General features: G+C 40.3%; 1 protein-coding gene across 1 annotated transcript in view; it reads left to right on the forward strand.

Moving 5' to 3' along the window:
• LOC132885144 (copine-9-like) overlaps positions 1 to 18,584 on the forward strand; it is a 246,495-nt gene that overhangs the window by 173,952 nt on the left and 53,959 nt on the right. The gene's annotated exons all lie outside the window — the stretch shown is intronic.

Raw genomic sequence — 18,584 nt, forward strand, 5'->3', positions numbered from 1 at the left:
ATATGCTTAAACCAATTTAAAACTGCTATAAAAATAAGCTGTGGAATAAATAAACAATTCATCATAATGGCATGGAAAGCATTTTACTTATTAAATGTCATTCTTACTGAGTCAATTGACTGAACTGAACCCTACAATTAACTTAGCAAGTCACAGTAGCACCAGCATTTTCAGCCTTTGTACCTGTGCACCTGGTTGAGCACATACATGATTCGAGTGCTCCTTCAGGAAGCTCATTCATTCACTCAAGCATCAGGAATAGCTGCATAATCATATCTGGAGGCTAATGTTTCTCAGAGGGAGAAATCTGCAAGATAGAGTGTTTCACAATCTCTTATTCAGGCCAGGTAGCACCTGAATCACTCAGCAGAGGCAAGGGACTGGATATGAGGAGAGGAACCAAGTCATACACTTCATCAGATACTTCATCAGAAACACGCAATCAGTGACACTCTGTCAAAGATTCCGAATAAGAAGCAGATATTCTCTCTCTCTCTCTCTCTCTCTCTCTCTCTCTCTCACTCACACACACACTCCAAACATTATGACACTAATCATCTGACATAAAGCTCCTAACATGATGAATGATACTCTATAAAATCCAAAGAATCGATAATTCATGTTTGTTTTTCTGTTTAATGAGTAATGCAGCCATAATGCCTTTGATTTAATACATCACAGGTTTGGCTTTATTAATCAATATTTAACTGCCTGACAGTAAAATGTGTTGTTTGGTATAGAAAGAGATAAAAGAAATCTGGGGCCTCATTTATTAATTGTCTGGGGCCACAATTACATTTCATAGCTTTGAAGGATAAAGAAAATTGGGATCTCTGAAACATGAAACTCATAAAATTGTCATTATACACCAATCAACCATAAAACACTGAAAAGTAAAGTGAATTACATTGATTATATTCTATGGAAATGAGTGTTTTACTGGGAAATACACCACTTATATTTTTCATACATGATACATCCAAAACATGTTGATTCAAAACCATGACATAAATCTCTATATGTCACTCGTGAGGAAATCGATGAATTGTTTTGATTAATTTGGGTACTTTTTGTTTGTGAATGTGTCGATATAATAAAAAGAAAATCACATGTTAGCTTGAAGATATGAAGTTTATCTTCTCATGTTGAAAAACTTGCATTTTTCATACGAAATACATCACAGATCTGAGTGACATGTTTAAATAATATTGGCTGGCTTTGAGTGGTATATCAGATATATTCCATTCAGCTAGCGTGATATTGAATAAGTCGAAGACAAGTTCAAGATCATGCTAGCTGAATGGAATCTATCCGATATACCACGAAAAAACAGCCATTATTATTATTATTATTATTATTATTATTATTATTATTATTATACATACACGTTTGATGGAACAAATAGATTTTACAAAAAGTTAAGAACAGGGTTGTAACTTACCAGTACTGAATGCTGATTCTGACTGAATGTAATTCAGTGTTCTGTACAAAGTCAAAGTTCTAACAATAAAAATGGTATAAGTCCAAAAATCCTGAACAACAACCCAACTTATATCCAAGCTATATCCAGGTAGACAGTTCAAGTTCAAAGTTACTTTTGGTCATAGTTAATTGTTACACTGCAGCTGTTCAAAACAAAAGGGCTTTGCTGAGTGAAGTCCACAAGTGAAATCCTCTTGTAAAAGTCTCCGTCACTTTTCTTTACCTCCAAGTAGAACTTTGACAATATTTCCACTATTGATCTGTTTTCCAGTTTTTTTATGTCCATTGATCTGTTTTTCTCTTATAAATATGCGTGAAGAATATCCAGTGAAGTTTCAGGAGTTCAGCACATCTTTATCTGTCAAAATATATCTTCTGCTTTTAATGAAGCAAACCTCGTGGCCATGTTTGTGTACAAACTGTCACAGTCACTCGCTTGTACGGAAGTTTTACGTCTTTGACGTATCTCTTTTCCAGCTTTTCCATATATTTAGTGCGGAAGATTAAATGCGTGAAGAATATCCAGAGAAGTTTTGGTAGCCTTTCAGGTTTTCAGCGCGTCTTTCTCTTTCAAAATTCTCTTTCAAAATATATCTTCCACTTTTAATCTTCTGCTTTAAATCTTCCACTTTCAACAAAGCAAACCCCATGTCCATGTTTATATACAAACTGTCACAGTCACTCGCTAGTGCAGAAGTTTTACATCTCCAACGTGTCTCTTTTCCAGTTTTTCGATGTCTGTTGGTATGTTTTTCTCTTGTAAATATGTGTGAAGAATATATAATGAAATTTTGGTAGACTTTTGGGTGTTCAGCACCTCTTTAGTTTCAGTTTTCAGTTTATTTATTTAGTGCTTAAACCGAGCACTGGATTAGCCTCGTCTTCTCTCTCTCCCGGCCAACAAAGAAATGACTGTGTGCATGCGCACCAGAAAAGTTTTGTCATTGGATCTTCACATCAGCTCCAATGTGTGATGTCATGTTGTCTTGATAACGTGCAATGTTATAACAATATTGCACACTCATTCTCCATTGGGGAGAGTGGCGTAATACATGGAGGATAAGTGATATGATAGCAATGCTGCATGCCATCAATAAACCCACTAGAAGGGAATAGAGTACATGTTTTTATTCCATGGGAAAAGTGTCCTGTATGTATAATAATTCATAATGTTTAATGTAACTATAAATGGTCATTCTTTGTCCATATAATGTGTCCATTCTTTAATAAATAAAAAATAATCATTGACAAATAATTGATTATTTGTAATTTGCAGTTTGTAATCATTGACAAATCACTGTGATATAAGAGGAATAAAACAATTCATGATGTGCTGTTATTGGAAAATAACTATTGTGGTAATCACCACGACATACTGGGTCACATATATTTTCCTGTAAGAGCATGCCCTGTTGTTTATTTATTTATTTTGTTGTTGTTCGTTTTTTTTTTCATAATTGGCAGCCCCTAACTTTTCATTTCTTTTTCTCCATTGTTTTGCATTAATTTAATTAATTTTGTGTCATGATGAATGTGCATCTAATTTGGAATGATCATAGATTTACTTTTCAAAAAATGTGATGTTCACAATGTCTGAACAGACCATGCATTTGCTGAAATAGGTTTAAAAATAAATAAAAAATAAAGTTGGCAATTAATTGTAAACAAATTATATGTCCCCCCCCCCCGGATTTTCCCCTAATTTAGTCATGGCCAATTCCCACCTCTAATGCAGCTCTCCACTATCACATGACAACTACAAACCAGGGAGGGCGGAAGCTATTGCTTGCTTCCTCAGAGGCACATGAAGCCAGCTGAGCACAGGTGTTTTGTTTTTTGTTTTTTTTTAAACTGCTGCTCATGTAACATCAGGGGGCAGTGTAACACACTCGGAGGACAGTGCTATCTCCCCTCTTCTGCATGCATGAGCCCATGATTGGTTAGTGTCACTGTGCTTGACAGGGGTCAGAGATTACACCACCTCTAACTCCCTGAGAGCACAGACAATTTTACTCTCTTGGACTCCCACCAATATCTGGCACCACTGGGATTAAAATGCTTTGCTGTTGTGTCACTCAGGAGCCCCAAATGATTGTTTTATTCAAATTTGGACAATCTTAACAAGTCATTTAGAAGCGTAGAAAGGTTTGATTGTGCACCCTTTATTTTTTCTTCCGTTAAACATGCTTATGAGTGCTGGGTGGTTGAAAGATTTCAGTTTCTAGAGAGCAGCTGAGTCATTGAAGTTGAAAGTCACAGCAAGGACTTGCTGCAGCGGAGCAGCCGTTTGTGGTACTGCAACAACAAAGGCCTTCAAACAGCAAAGCCACTGCTGGGGAAAGACCAGAGCTGAGCTACCAAACTGTGAGAGTGAGGGCTAACATGTACTACCTCCATCAAGTGTCAAGTGCAGTCAGTCATTTGCATTTTATGTTGCTGTTATTATATGCAAGATTGTAGGATAGCTGAATGAGCTGGGAAAGCACTCTGTGGGACAAACAGCTTATAGGAGATACGCAGAACCATGGCCTCACTTTTTGTTTATAAATGCCTTGAGACCTCAAGAATAGCATAGGTATAGTTTTAAACGTTAACAATAAGTCTAATATAGTAATTTTTATGATTAAAATGATTCATATAGGTAGCGGTCTGAGTGAATGACCTTGACATCTGTGACGTCACAGCAGGAAGTCTATCGGTCTCATCTCCATTTTCGCTATACTAAAACACAGAACTGACTGCAACTTTGATCCTCCATTTTGAGCTAATTTATCGCCATGACACATAGATGTGTTGCTGGTGGGTGCAGCAACATGACAGAAGGTGGATTTACATTGCATTCATGGCCCAAGAATGTTCAAACTGCAAAGATTTGGATGCGTTTTGCAAGAAGTTCACGGGCACATTGGGCGCTTACGAAGTGGTCTTTCCTCTGCTCTGTACATTTTACTGAGGACTCGTATGAGACCTCTGATCTGTTGAGGAGCGTTGGCTATAAGCCCGTATTGAAAGAGAGTGCAGTACCAACAATTAAAGAAAACTACAAGAAAAGGAAAGTAAGTTCAGTTGCACCAATTCTCCCGGAGTGTGAGACGAGGGTTGTTCCTAAAACCCGGGACAGAATGGGACATATTATCGCTCGGGCAGTGACCTCCCCACAGTTGTTACTAAAACCGGTAACATCCAGTCCTGGGTTTTAGTAATTGCCTGAGCTGAGCTGTAATGGCGGAGTACTCAGTATGGAGAAAATGGAGAATGAGTGGTTCAGCCGTCTGATTTCTCCGTTGGATATGCTTGGCTCACCAGCAATATCTCACCCTTACATGGAAGAAACGAATGAACGGAGAACTGAGCAAACAACTGAAAGTCAGATTGTTTCAAAACAATCGGCCACAAGATCGGCCTTCAAGAAGCAAGAACGCAGACGGGTAAGCTGCGACTCTCATTTGGATGCAAAACAACAAAAACTACACTCGTTGTTTATCTGCATTTAGATTAATACATGTAACTTGTATTGTGTATTTAAGTTACCGGTATAAGATTATTTAATTTGCTTCAGAATGTGATTGTCTCAGTTCATCTGATTATTTAATCTTTTATGTTTTATCAGTGAAAATGCATGCATGTACATATATGTTACATAAGTTATAACACCTATCCTGTTTTAATGAGAGTCAACCCACAATCAATGAAGTCAAATCAGTCTTAGTTGAGCAAGTCAGTAACGGTATTTCTTACTTTCACCATAAATTTTTATTGATATGACTTTGGTCTGTAGCTGTCAAAGGCCTCGGCCTTAAAACTGGTTCCTGCTGTGACGTCACGCACTCAGGGCTGGCTGGCTCAGTGGGCCAGCTCAAATGCCAACTTTGCGGTCGATTTTAACTCTCAAAAATATATTTTTTTTATTCCCATTTATGCAGCATACAAGAGTCATGGATGGAGAGACTATCCACTCAGAAATATATTTAACAATAAAAGTTCTGCGTATCTCCTTTAGCTGTGTATGTGTGAATGAGTAGATCCCTCATTAACCACCCTGTCTATTTGAGCCCACCCTATAAATGGAAAGCTGTGGCATTGCTGTGTGTTAAACTCAAGTTTTAGAATATTTTCTCTCTTCTGGACTTGACAATTTTTTTACTTGAATTTAATAATGTAGTCATTTTTAATGTGGGAAAGTCTGCAGTAAGCTTTCATCTAATAATGAACCAGAGCCCAACGCTTATTAAGACATTAAAGAGACTTAAAACGGAAAGTTATAGGCTTGTTTTTGGCTTTGAAAAAGTGCAGTTGGGTGGCATGGTAGTGTAGTGGTTAGCACAGGTTCTGGGGCCTTTCTGTGTGGAGTTTGCATGTTCACCCCGTGTCTGTGTGAGTTTCCTCCAGGTGCTCCGGTTTCCCCTACAGTCCAAGGACATGCAGGTTAGGCTAATTGGTGGCTCTAAATTGACCGTAGGTGTGAGTGTGAATGATTGTTTGTCTCTGTGTGTCAGCCCTGCGATGACCTGGCGACTTGTCCAGGGTGTACACTGCCTCTTGCCCATAGTCAGCTGGGATAGGCTCCAGCTTGCCTGCAACCCTGTACAGGATAAGTGGTTACGGATAATGGATAATGGAAAAGTGCAGTTCAACTTGTGAGCTGCAAATTTCTGAGGTTATCATCTATTATCAATATACGTTGCCCTGTTCGTGGGGTGTGCCAGCCCACTCACATTATGACCAAGTACCTGTTTACTGAATTGAAATAGATTGGATGAGTTAAGGAACATTAGGTCACATTACTGGAGTGTTAGCAATTGAGCTCGGGCAGAGTTGCCTTCAGGTTCGGAGGAGGTTGAAAAGTGATGCATGTATTAGCATAGGAGTACAGGGAACACATGTCTAGTGATGGTATTACATTTGCATTTGTTAAAGGAAGATGATACTGTACGTTTGTTTCTTTGTGTGTGTGTGTGTGTGTGTGTGTGTGTGTGTGTGTGTGTGAGAGAGAGAGAGAGAGAGAGAGAGAGAGAATAATGTCTTTTTGTTTTACATGTGCTATATGTGTCTAATATAAAGTATGAGTGTGCAAGTGTGTTGTTTCTGTGTAGGTGTGTGAGTGTGTGTGAGTGTGTGTGTGTGTGTGTGTTTAGCTCTGTTGCATAAGGGAGTCTATGTTTCTGATTGTATAACCTGTGTGGGGGAGATGGAGTCCTTATGTACCTCTCTTTTCTGTACGTGCGTGTGTGTGTGTGTGTGTGTGTGTGTGTGTGTGTGTGAGAGTGACTATTTTGCTTCTCTTCTTTACTAGTCACATTTGATTGTGAGAGTGTGTGTGTGTGTGTGTGTGTGTGTGTGTGTGTGTGTGTGTGTGTGTGTGTGTGTGTGTGTGTGTGTGAGAGTGACTATTTTGCTTCTCTTCTTTACTAGTCACATTTGATTGTGAGAGGACATTAGTGTCTTGTGTCATCATATAAAATGTGTGTTACACTGAAATAAATGGATGAGTGGTAAGCAGGAGAGATATGACAGGAGATTCCCTCAGAAGCAGCAGACAGTTCAGTCTCCTACAGTCATGCAGAATATTCTGGTCACTCATATACTTCGTTTACACGTAGCCGGGTATTTATGAAAACAGGTATCTTCTCCTCCCTGTACTAGAAAATAATTCTGTTTACACAATGCTCAAAAACAGCCAGGGAAGGCTGTCAAAAACATGTCAAACTAGAAAAGCACTCGGAGAGCGCAGACCTCCGCCAAGAATCCTTTAAAAAAAATCCGGGATCCAGAAAGTGATCCAGATCACCGCCAAAATGTAATGGATTGTTACTTGTGCCCAGTCACACCTCTGGAAAAATTTTCAGAGCAATCCGTTCATTACTTTTTCCGTAATGTTGCTAACAGACAAACCAACAAACAAACAAACACTACCGAAAACATAACCTCCTTGGCGGAGGTAATAATAATAACTAGAATGCATTTCCGGAGAAAATGCGAAAGTGTGCTTGCTCAGGTGCACCGCCATGGCGACTCGGCAAGAGAGGCGACCGCACGCCCACACGACAAGTTTTGTATCAACACGCAAAAATTTGGCCAAGACACAAGGCGGATTCTCATATGGAGATGACAGGCTGGCAAGGTTCTTTACAGGGACATCCCTGAGCATCACTAACATGAAAATGTAGATGTAATTCTAAATCCGTAAAGAGATATGACCCAAAACATGTTTTTGCTCATTGTGGCGCCCCCTAGTGGCCAAATGACACCAAATTTGATGAGGGTACATAAACTGGTGCCGAAAGTCATCTCAACAAATATGCTCTTGATACGTCAAAGCGTTTCTGAGATATGAGCCAAAATACGTTTTTGCTAATCGTGATGCCCCCTAGTGGCCAAATGACACCATACTGTATTTGATGAGGGTAGTTTGGATGGTGTCCAAAGTCATGCCACTAAATATGGTCTTGATACGTCAAAGCGTTTCCGTGATATGAGCTCACTTCCTGTTTGGTGGCTTCGCCATCGATTTTGATTGGCTGCCACGGGCGAACGCTTCGACATATGAGAGCGAAACGAATATCATTCATTAGGCATGGACTGGAGATCATGTATGTCGAGTTTCGTGATGATCGGACAAAACATGTGGCCAGGGTCACTCTACCTTCACTTTGGACAAAATTCAAAATGGCGGAAAATCCAATTAGGCGGAGAATGACGTCATAGGGTGCGTTGGAATCGTCTAGCTCCAAGGATTCCAACAGCACCAGACTTATAAAAATTGGACATACGGATCAAAAGTTATGTGCATGAACACATGTAAGACTGTGATCAGTTGGTGGCACTAGAGCGTGAGACGTACCAACATGAAACTTGATGAGATCAATCAGGGTCTGCTCCCCTATCAGTGTACCAAGTATCATGACTTTACACCTTACGGTTTGGCCTACAGAAGGAAAAAATCTGTTTTTAGCGTCGCGCGCCCATTCATTTCAATGGGAAAAAAATTAATCCTTTTAAAAAATCCGGGATCCAGAAGGTGATCCAGATCACCACCAAAATTTAATGGATTGTTACTTGTGCCCAGTCACACCTCTGGAAAAAATTTCAGAGCAATCCGTTCATTACTTTTTCCGTAATGTTGTTAACAGACAAACCAACCAACCAACAAACAAACAAACCAACGCTACCGAAAACATAACCTCCTTGGCGGAGGTAACAAATAGAAAGCCAACCAGAGATCTGAAAGCCAAGGAGGAGGGACCGTCAGATCACAATGCTAAAACTCGGTTTTCCCCATAACACGGAGAAAACTCCGTTTTCCACTATTTACATGCAGGCATGAAAACGGAGTTTTCACAAATCTCCACTTTGCCCGGAGTTTTCGAAAGCAGCCGTTTTCAGTGACTGAAACCTCCGTTTACCTGTAAATGATGGGTGCAACCGCATAAATAAATATCCGTTTTTATAGATACCCGGCTACGTGTAAACGGGATCATAGTTACATACAGTAACATTTGTATCTCCTGCTGGTATTCTTGAACAACTTGCCTGTAATTAGCGTGTTTCCTGCAGCACACATTTCTGTCAAGCTATACCAATCGCCTCCTTAAGAGTTGTTGTTCCCGCTGAAAGCTTCTTTCCTAATTTCTTTTCTGGATTAAGTAATTCTTCTTTCCATAATTACTATCAAACTGTAGTTGCTCATTTTATGGAGTAAGAGTTTGACTCAAGACATGTTTAGTATTTTAAAGTTTGTAGTTAAGCAAAAAGAAAAAAAAGAGATTATTAAGGACTAAACTTAGGGATGTATTTTTCAAATGCAGTTGAAGCAGAATTGATTAGTATTTAAGCATAGCATGGAAAGCCATAAGGCTTAATTATGTTAAAATTGGATAAGTGAGTTTTAACTGGTCTTGTAGTTCAGAACCTAGTGCAGCAAAGGAAGAACTCAGGGGGAGGAATGCTTGGATAAGTGTGTGCGCAAGTGCGAGAGAGGTAATAACCCAGCAATGTAGCAATCAAGTCACTGATCCTCATTCCAGCCTATTTCAATTTCATTATACTAAATTGTAGAAAGTGCACCAGTACTGCGGGAGGCCTTATATGGTACACTTTTATCTGTATTGGCAAAGTGATGCAACCTGCTGAGGCAATCCAGGCATGAGGAAAGAAATTCAGAAAGCTGGGCTGGAACTGAATAGGCTGCTGGCATCATGTGTCTAGTTTTCATTCTGTACACCTATCTTGGGCCTGTCGCTAGTGCTAACTCCAACTCCAGTGCTCACTTTCGCTTGTTAGTAAAGTTGGGGAATATGTCCAGTCAGTTTGCCGAAAAGAAAGTGAAAATCAGTTCAACATCAGCAGCTGTCAGCTGAAGGTTTCAAAAATATTTAATGTTTCCTTAATTAGTGAACAACAGATAAAGATAGCATTAAGTATACGACGCCATTTCTAACCTCCGTGTATTCGAGCTGCAAAGTGGGGAAAAAACACGGATGCCTCCATGTTTCTTTTGCTAGCAACAAACTAGCCAGCTAACTGTGATGAGTGATGTATATTTTTCTCCTCGAAACAGCAAACCATTTTAAAGTAAACATTTGCATACACAGCGTAACTCATTTAAATTAATAAGCACTACTTTGTTTACTGTTGATGTTATATGCAGCCAGGATGATATGATGTCACTTCCTGAGCTTGGTCTTGAGGAGACCATCCTAAGTTCCTGACTAAGAATTACGAGTTTAAGGAGTGATTTCTTTGTGTTTTGTTTTGTTTTTTTCTGGACAGAGTTACAGCCTCTATGTAGCATTACTCACATGTACAGTGCCTTGCAAAAGTATTCATCTCCCTTGGTGTTTGTCCTGTTTTGTTGCATTACAAGCTGGAATTAAAATGGATTTTTGGAGGGTTAGCACTATTTGATTTACACAACATGCCTACAACTTTAAAGGTGCACATTGTTTTTTTTTATTGTGACACAAACAATAAAAATGGCTCTAAATTGACCGTAGGTGTGAATGTGAGTGTAAATGGTTGTTTGTCTCTGTGTCAGCCCTGACCTGGCGACTTGTCCAGGGTGTACCCCGCCTCTCGCCCATAGTCAGCTGGGATAGGCTCCAGCTTGCCTGCGACCCTGTAGAACAGGATAAGTGGCTACAGATGATGGATGGATATTACTATTGTAATATACACTCAGTGAGCATTTTATTAGGAACACTATGCTAATACTGGGTAGGGAGCTTGAATTCTTCATGGCATGGACTCCAGAAGATGTTAGAAACATTCCTTTGAGATTCTGGGTCATGCTGTGATGACTGCATCTCAAAATTCCTGCAGATTTTTCCGGTGCACCTTCATGCTGTGAATCTCCTGTTCTGCCACATCCCAAATTGTTCTACTAGATTCAGATCTGGTGACTAGAAAGGTCACTGAAGAACATTGAACTCATTATCTTTTTCATGAAACCAGTTTGAGGCAATTTTTGCTTTGTGACATGGCGCATTATCATGCTGGAAGTAGCCATTAGAAGATGGTAAAATGTGGCCATGAAGGGATGCACCACAATTGTACGGAGTGTTTGTCTGAGTTACGGTAGCTTTTCTGTCAGCTCAAATCAGTCTGGCCATCCTCCGTTGATTAGTCTCATCAATAAGGTGTTTCTGTATCAGTAGCTGTATGGCATGAAACGTGAGTTGGTTTTTATTGTTCCTTCATATGCTTCTGGTATTTCACTTGAGTTCTGTTTTGTTTTCACTATTTTTATCGACAGCCAAATAACATGTCGTGCAACCATTTTGGATGACACTGCCCATAATTCAGTGTTACATGGCTGTTACACAATGGTAAAGGAATTGTGGTGTGAACAACAAGTGGTCTGAGATGTAATCAATGTTAAATGTCCAGAAAGAGTCCCCTTTTGAGTCCACTTGTATTGTGAACACCAAAATCACGCAGGTCATTTGTAACAAGTTCCCTTTCAGACCCACTTTAACAGCATGGATTATGGCTCATTTAAGGCTACGTTTACATTAGACCGTATCTGTCTTGTTTTCTTTGTGGATGCACTGTCCGTTTACATTAAACTGCCTGGAAACGCCGGGAAACGGGAATCCGCCAGCGTCCACGTATTCAATCCAGATCGTGTCAGCTCCGGTGCTGTGTAAACATTGAGAATACGCGGATACACTGTGCTGAGCTCTAGCTGGCGTCTCATTGGACAACGTCACTGTGACATCCACCTTCCTGATTCGCTGGCGTTGGTCATGTGACGCGACTGCTGAAAAACGGCGCGGACTTCCGCCTTATATCACCTTTCATTAAAGAGTATAAAAGTATGAAAATACTGCAAATACTGATGCAAATACTGCCCATTGTGTAGTTATGATTGTCTTTAGGCTTGCCATCCTTCCACTTGCAAGTAGTAAGTGATATGCGCTGGGATCACACACACAGCAGCTCAGTCCCGAATCACAGCTTGTTCACTTCACTCGCGTGCTCTGTGAGCTGCGCAGGGCCGGAGTGCGCACCCTCCAGAGGGCACTCGCTGTTCAGGGTGGAGTGATTTGGAGCGCAGGATGCCTGCGGAGCCGAGCGTATCCGTGTATTGGTATTGCTGTGTGCACGCAAATCGTGTATTGGTGTTGCTGTGTGCACACTAATCGTTTTAAAAACGTTAATCTGATGATCCGCTGATACGGTCTAATGTAAACATGGGCAAAAGGAGTCCTGCATGTTACTTTCAGTTTCAGTTATATCTGCAAACTTCATCTGCGTGGCCATCTGATGGTAAGATATAACATGACAATGCAGCAGTTCACTTTCTGATGCTATTTCATTATTTTTGTTGGTTGAATTTAAAAAAATAATAATTTCAAGTAGTTGAGAATGAAGTGTCACTGTACAAATATTTGACCTACCCGATTCAGCACACAGCTGTTCAGTATCATTGTGTGTCTTGTTGTGTGTCTGGCTTTGTCCTGCCTGATGTACATCATACACTGCCCTGTAGTCTGCAGTTTTGTGTGTCTCTTTCACTGTTTGACCTTGTTGAATCATGTCCTCATTGCATTTCAGAACAGCTTTAAGTTTTTCCATATAATTGTTGATATACACTATTGTGCAGAACTCTTCAACACTGTTTTTTCAATTATGAATTTTTGTCATCTGAATTAAATAAAATGTCACTGAGAAACCTTTGTCACTAAACAAAGTAATGTATTAAATGCAATTGTAATAGAAGACGACTCCAAACAAAATCATCAAGGCAAGTGAGACAACTTTCCAGTATACTTGTATAACAGCCAAACAGCCAGTTTTCTTCAGAAAAGTGTGCCTCAGAAAAACAGTCATTTCAAAGGCAAAGGGTAATTACCACAAATATTTGATTGTTTGCTCTTCATGCTTTTAAATGCATCGTTTTACAGAATTTCTTCAAAATTTTTGTAGCACCCAGGACTATTTGTGCACAGCACTTAATATAAACACAAGTTGATGTAAAAGTTAATTGAATAGATTGATTCAGGAGCAGGGGTGGCATGGTTTCTCAGCGGGTTAGTGAGTGGTGCACTTACAGCCTTACAGCTTTGGGGTCCACGGTTTGATTCTGACATTTGATTACTGTCTGTGTGGAGTTTCACATGTTATCCTTGTGTCTGTTACCCCTTTTTCCCATACCATACCATCTTTATTTGGCGCTTTCACACAACCACAGTTGAAAACAAAGTGCTGTACATGAGGAGTACGATTTAAAACACAAGACATAAAAACAGGTAAGACAATAAAATACAGCTAAAACAGAAATAAAAAGAAACTAAAACAAGATAATAAAAAAGACCACAAAAAATAAAATAAATAAATAATAACAAACAAAACAAGTAAGATCAAATCAATGTCTCAGGCTGGGTTGAAAGCCAGTGAGTAAAAATAAGTTTTAAGATATGTTTTAAAAGTGGACACAGAAGAAGCCTGTCTGATATGTAGGGGCAGACTGTTCCACATCTTAGGGGCAGAAACTGAAAACGCTCTGTCCCCTCTGAGCTTCCGCTTTGATTTTGGTACCACCAGGAGCAGCTGATCAGCTGACCTGAGCAACCAAGCAGGAACGTACGCTTGAAGCGGCTCTGAAAGGTAAGGCGGAGCAAGACCATGTAAGGGTTTAAAAACAAATAAAAGAAGTTTAAAATGAACTCTAAAAAACACCGGGAGCCAGTGAAGCGAAGCCAGGATGGGTGTTATGCTATCCCTCATACGTGTACCAGTTAAAAGACGTGCAGCTGCATTCTGAACCAGCTGAAGACGTGAGAGGGATGACTGGCTAACTCCAAGATAGAGTGAATTACAGTAATCCAGCCGAGATGTAATGAAGGCATGGATTATGGTCTCAAAGTGCTCTCTGGAAAGAATAGGCTTTACTTTCGCCAACTGCCTAAGATGAAAAAGCTGGACCTCACGACATTAGCAATTTGATGGTCCAGCTTAAAGTCACTGTCAATCTTAAAGCCCAGGTTGGTGACTGTGGGCTTTCAATGCAGTGCCAAGGGACCCAGGTCTATGAGGGGGGGCACTCACAGGAGCCACTGGGACCATACACCATCACTTCAGTTTTTTGTCATTAAAATGTAAAAAATTAAGAGCCATCCAGGATTTGGCATCATTGAGACATTCAAGTAGGGGTCTAATTGAGTAGTCATCCTTTCGTTTCACTGGTACATACATTTGGCTGTCGTTAGCATAACAATGAAAAGAGATACCGTGCTTTCTGAGAATAGAGCCCAGGGGAAGTAAATAAAGTGAAAAAAAGCAAGGGCTCTAAGATTGAGCCCTGTGGAACTCCACATACCAAGGGAGCGGAGGAGGATTCAGAATCCAAAATGTTTATGCTCATGGTTCTATCTGACAGATAGGACCTCAACCAGTCCAGAGCAGAACCACAAATACCTGCAAGATGCTGTAAACGATATAATAAAATGTTGTAGTCCACAGTATCGAATGCTGCAGTTAAGTCAAGCAGGACAAGAATCACATGATCCCCAGAATCTGATGCTACAAGGATGTCATTAAAAACTCTTAACAAAGCTGACTTTGTGCTATGAAGGGTTTTGACCAACAGGAAACAGGTTCTTGAACTGGTTCCATTCAGGAGTCTTTGAACCTTGGTGCCAGCTCGTAAACCGGCTTATGTTTTCACCAGTTTTGAATGGAACTTTTGTAATCAAGGATGCGTCATGAACAGAGAGCATTGCACAATTCACAATGGAAGTAAACAGTAGTAGCAGGATGGCAGAGTGCATTGATGACCTGTGAGCTTTTGTTCTGTTATTGCAGATATTTGTTTTCAATTCCGTTTTTTCTGAAGATGTATCCTTTTTTTCTGAAGATGTATCCATTGCGTTCTCCTTTGCTGTACTCTGCGTCCTCTTCAAAATAATGATGCCCCCCGATGTCGTCACAGTTCATGCTGAAAAAACAGCCATGTTTTAGTTTCAGCTGGGAAACAACTTTTCAGATTCTGAACCAGTTTATTTTTGGTCGAACTGCTTTGGGATGGGTTTCCCAAAAGCCTCTTAACGCTAAGAGCATCTTAACTAGGAGAGAGAGCGTTAACTGTGCTGCTTGCTCTACCATTTAACGATAATCTTTGTGCTACGATGCTTTTGGGAAACTTGGTACTTGAACGGTTCAAAATTTGGTGCATGAGCAAGAATGGAACTGGTTCCATTCAGGAGTCTTTGAACCTTGGTGCCAGCTCGTAAACCGGCTTATGTTTTCACCAGTTTTGAATGGAACTTTTGTAATCAAGTTCCATTATATTCCCTGTTGGTCAAAAAAGGGTATCAGTTGGTTTCCTTTGGGTTCTCTGGTTTTCATCCACATCCCCAAAACATACCCTGTGTCTGAAATCACTCACTCATTCACTACTCCCTATATAGGGAATTACTATATAGAGGACTATATAGTGAGCTCATTGGTAAAATGAAAAAAAAAAAAAACCACTTTTGGACACTTCTCCGGGTGGCATGGTAGTGTAGTGGTTAGCACTGTTGCCTCACAGCAAGAAGGTCCTGGGTTTGAGCCCAGCAGCTGACAAGGGCCTTTCTGTATGGAGTTTGCATGTTCTCCCTGTGTCCGCGTGGGTTTCCTCCGGGTGCTCCGGTTTCCCCCACAGTCCAAAGACATGCAGGTTAGGCTAATTGGTGGCTCTAAATTGACCATAGGTGTGAATGTGAGTGTGAATGGTTGTCTGTGTCTATGTGTCAGCCCTGTGATGACCTGGAAACTTGTCCAGGGTGTACCCCGCCTCTTGCCCATAGTTAGCTGGGATAGGCTCCAGCTTGCCCACGACCCTGTAAGACAGGATAAGTGGGTACAGATAATGGATGGATGGATGGATGGATGGACACCTACTCCATCGCGCTGGTATTTACGTCATTACTGTCGCACAATTAAAACGTGCCAGATCAATTGGCTGGTGGGTTTTCAAAATAATAAATACATGCATGTATTTTTGTGATAAAATACAGCTTATGCTGAGTGTATTTCCCACATTAATAAATACAAAGTACCTGCATCTTTCAGGTTTTTTAAAATCAAGGCTGAATACTTTCTTCTTTACCACTGCCTTTTATTAAATCAAATTTGAGACTTTTAATTTGATTTCTTTCAGCGCAACCGCAGTGCATGATGGGATATATTGCTTTGGTTAGTGACCATCGGTTGTACACTACTTTTCGTGATGCATTGTGGGATACTTTGAGTGCACTATATAGGGTGTAAATAATCCTCACTAAGGTTTTGGACAGCACTACAAAATGGCAAACTCACTGTATAGTACCCAATATAGTGAGTAGGGAGCGATTTTGGACACAGGGATGGTTTTAGATTGATTGGCTATGCTAAATTGCCTCTTGGTGTGAATGTGTGTACGTGTGTGTGCATGGTACCCTGCTATGGATGCCTCACATCAATCTCAGTTTTTGTTTTTTTGTTTTTTGCAGAATTGAATTGGATTTTTCCTAACTTAAAAGTCAACTCACTTCTTTGACATTCAGTAACTTTCAGTGAATGTGACCATTGTGATTAACAGTATTCCTGCGTTTTGCTGTGATTTGTCAGGCCTTTTCCCCGTTCATTATAAAGTACTTGCTCACCTCAGCTTGACAGCTGGTCACAAGGCACCATTACAATAGGCATTTATAATGAAGGGATTTCCGATTGCCCACTTCTCTCATCTTCTCTACACCTCCTGTTTAATGAGATGACAGTGGCATTGATTGCCTCATTCATCACTAGTTATACTCTGCTTTCTGCATGTGTAGAATGGTGATTTTTTTTCTGAAGGTGCAGACTGATAATCTGTTCCTTGGTCACTCTTAGAGTCACCTCTACCCAATATTGTTCTTCCTTTAAACCAGCAAAAAATAAGCAATTTTTCTACATTGTACATTAGAAATCTGTATTGCTTCAACTGTGTAAACCTCAAAATTAGACCTCAGGTTATTTACACTGAACATCTCCGGGGCTGTTTCCAACCCTTTGGGGACTCTCGACATCAGTTTCTATAAATTGGGGGGTTCTAGGCAACATGGATTGTTTTAAATCTGGGATTTTCAGGGCACCCCAGTGGCACTGGGGCCCTAAATAACTGATTTATAACTAGAAACAGCCATAAGCGTCTCTCTTAAATACTTAGCATAAATGCAATGAGACTTGGAATCAATCGAACAATAAATGAATTTGTTATCACAGTTTGCAGTCAGTAGGCAGTCAGCAGTTTTGCCTGTGGAGCTGAATGAAAGTGCATTTGTCTGCAGTCTCACTTTATTGCTTGGGAATCAGAGACTGTGTGGAAAGTAAACAGATGATTTATTACACTAGAATATAAAATCTGATACTAATATTAGCCAACATTGATGAAACATACCAATGTTACAGTTAATAATGTTCAGTTAACTGGCAGCAAAAAAAAAATTGTTCTCATGATTTTGATCATGTGATCATTAAACAGTATGATTTTTGACATTTTTATATCAGGCATGATATGTGATTTTCCTTCTTGCCTCATTTCTTTTTCTTAACTGTTGACAAAACCTTCCTGTACTTCCATTATTTTCCCTAAATTATTTCCTGTCTTGTAGAAGAAGAATACAGTAAGAACTTTGTCACATGTACACTTAAGCACAGTGAATTTCCTCTCTGCATTTAACCCATCAGAAGCAGTGAACACACACGTGAGCAATGAGCGCGCACACACACACACACACACACATTCAGAGCAGTGGGCAGCTATGCAACAGCACTGGGGGAGCGGTTGTAGGTTAGGTGCCTTGCTCAAGGGCACTTCAGCCCAAGGCTGCCCCATGTTAACCTAAACACATGCCTTTGAATCGTGGGGGAAACCGGAGCACCCAGAGGAAACCCACACAGACACGGGGAGAACATGCAAACTCCACACAGAAAGACCCCCGTCGGCCACTGGGCTCGAACCCAGAACCTTCTTGCTGTGAGGCAACAGTGCTAACCACTACACGACTATGCCACCCTTTTTTCCCCTTTTATCTTTAGAGAAAAAAGATTTTTTTCTTCAGAGAAAAAGAATTCGTTGTTTTTCTTTTTTCTTTTCCTTTTTAATCTATTTGCTTTCTGTCACAAGCAATGAGAAACTCCATCATGCTTTTTTGAGAAACACCTTGTACTTTCTTTCCATCTTCTCTCCAATTCGCCTTAAACTACCCTAATACTGAGTGAGTTTACTTCAGATCCACACAGCAGTAATTTCCCAGGCTGATATTGATTGAGAGCTGTTGGGTTTGTATGTAGTAGTGAGGCATTGAATTATGGGAATTCTCCTGTGGGTTGACGGTGTGGGGTCATTGTGTTTGCAGCTCATATTTTCACCTTTTAGATCTCTCAGTCTGTCACACCAACTTAGGCTCACTCTAACTGCACACTGTCAGTGCACACACACACACACACACACACACACACACACACACACACACACACACACGCACGCACATTCCTTACCACAGAACTATGCATAGACGAGCACTGACTTTTCTGTTGTGACTGACCCTATCACTAATGAGTCGCTGTGAGATCTCTTTCTTCCTCTTTCATCCTTC

This window comes from Neoarius graeffei, chromosome 4 (genome assembly GCF_027579695.1).
Source record: "Neoarius graeffei isolate fNeoGra1 chromosome 4, fNeoGra1.pri, whole genome shotgun sequence".
NCBI lineage: Eukaryota > Metazoa > Chordata > Actinopteri > Siluriformes > Ariidae > Neoarius > Neoarius graeffei.